A 2,062-nucleotide genomic window follows, 5' to 3' on the forward strand; every position below is an offset into this window, starting at 1 on the left:
ATATTAATAATGATAATATTATAATTATATTATATTATAATAGTCTTATTTATATCTTGATCCGCATTTGAATAAAATTAAAGAAATAGGCGATTTTGGAATTCATCTCGTTTGGATATAAACTCAATTATTTGATTGAAAAATTAATTATCTTCTTGAAAATGTAACTATTTTGTAAAAAAAGTCCTCTTTGTTTGAAGGTTCATCTCTTTCGTTGAAAATACATTTTTGAAACTGACAATCAATACCGTTTTTGGTTATGAAATCATGTGTTTGGTTGAAAGGTCGTCTTTCTTTGTAGAAATTAAATTGTTTCATGGAAAATTTATACTTTTTGATTAAAAATTACAGTTTTTGGTGTAATTATCAACTATAAATATTTTTTGGTTGTAAAGTCGTTCTGTTGTAATTTCGTTGAAGGTTCATGTATTTTGTTGGAGTAGAAATTTAATCTCTTTGGCCGAAAATGTATCATTTTTGGTTAAAAATTTTTTTAAATTGTTTGGTTAAAATATCAACTGTACATCTTCTTGGGTTTAAAAGTCGATTATTTCACTAAGAGTTGCACTACTTTGTAAAAAAAAATACGTTTTTTAACAAGGTTTTTTAATTATGGGCGAAAATTTGACTATTTGGTTGAAAGTTTAACTCTTTCATTGAAAACTTATATTTTTCGCTTAAAAAATTCAACTTTTTATAGAACATTAATCTTCTTGGTCAAAAATTCACCTTTTCCCTTGAAAATTTAACAATTTTGTTGAAAAAAATTTTTTTCTGTTTCAATTCAATTTTGTAGCACCGTTTTTATCTGGAAATTGTACTATTCCATTTTTGGTTGAAACTTTATCCTGTACATTGTATTAGTTAAAACACCAATTATTTAATACAAAATTAATTTATTTTGTTGAAAAGTAAACTTTTGGGTTGAAAATTGATTTATTGTGTTAATTAGATTTTTGTTCCTAAAATTAAAAGAACTGCAAAATAAAAAAGTTGCCTTAAAAACGTCCTGATTCCTTTTTTTTCAATTTTTAAAATTTTCTCAAATACTCACTTAAAATTAATTTTTCAAACTAAAAAATCTTTTTCAATTTTCTTAGCAATCTGTAAAAATCTAAATCGTCTTTCAAATTATTTCAAATAACTTCAAGTTTTAAATTAATTTTGAATATTATTCTAAATTAAAATTGTAGCGTTCAAACTTAAAATTTAGCTCATTACAATTTTAACAATTCAAGGCTTTCTATTTCGAACCACTCTGTTCAAATGTGTATAGTTTTTAATAGTTGTTTGCAATGGCTTGTCCCAGATCTGAATTATATTTTTTTTCAAAAAATGTCGGATCCAATTCAGAAATACATACAATTGCTTTAAAATATTTCCTGTTCCAATTCAAAATTCAGGATGAAATTAGAACATTCAAAATTTTTAATCTGAAAATGATTTTTTTGAGGTGGAATTCATTTGAATTTTGAACCTTCAAAACTGAAGCTTGACAAATTTTTAATTTAGAAATATTTCGTTTAAACGCTCAATAATTCGTACGTATAAAACACAAACTTTTAACACATTTTAATTTTACAATTTTTTAAATTAAATTATTTTAAAATACGAAATTGCTATTTAAAAATTTTTATGACTTTAACATTTTAGAGATTTCTGATTAAAAATTTCAAATTACGCTGTTATTTTTAAGGTTCAAAATGATAATAATTCAAACAAATTTCAGTTCGTTTAATTTAATTAAAAATTGAACGAATAAATTAATTTTTTAATTAAAACTTTTTAAAATAAAATTTACATTGTTTTTATTTTAAGTTGTTCCAGATTAATATTTTTGCATCGTTATTTAGAGATAAAAATTTTAGTTTGCCAAATGAAAATGTTAGAAATTAACTTACTATCAAAGTAATTGCATTTTCAACTAAAAAAAAGAGAATAACAAATTTCCAACAAAATAATTACATTTTCAACTAAAACGATAAATCTTAGTAGTACCGGGCCACTATGGACAGACTACCCCCTCCACTTTCCTTTTCCCCCTTCACCGCACTATGGCGCC

Source organism: Belonocnema kinseyi, chromosome 8 (assembly GCF_010883055.1).
Source record: "Belonocnema kinseyi isolate 2016_QV_RU_SX_M_011 chromosome 8, B_treatae_v1, whole genome shotgun sequence".
Lineage (NCBI taxonomy): Eukaryota > Metazoa > Arthropoda > Insecta > Hymenoptera > Cynipidae > Belonocnema > Belonocnema kinseyi.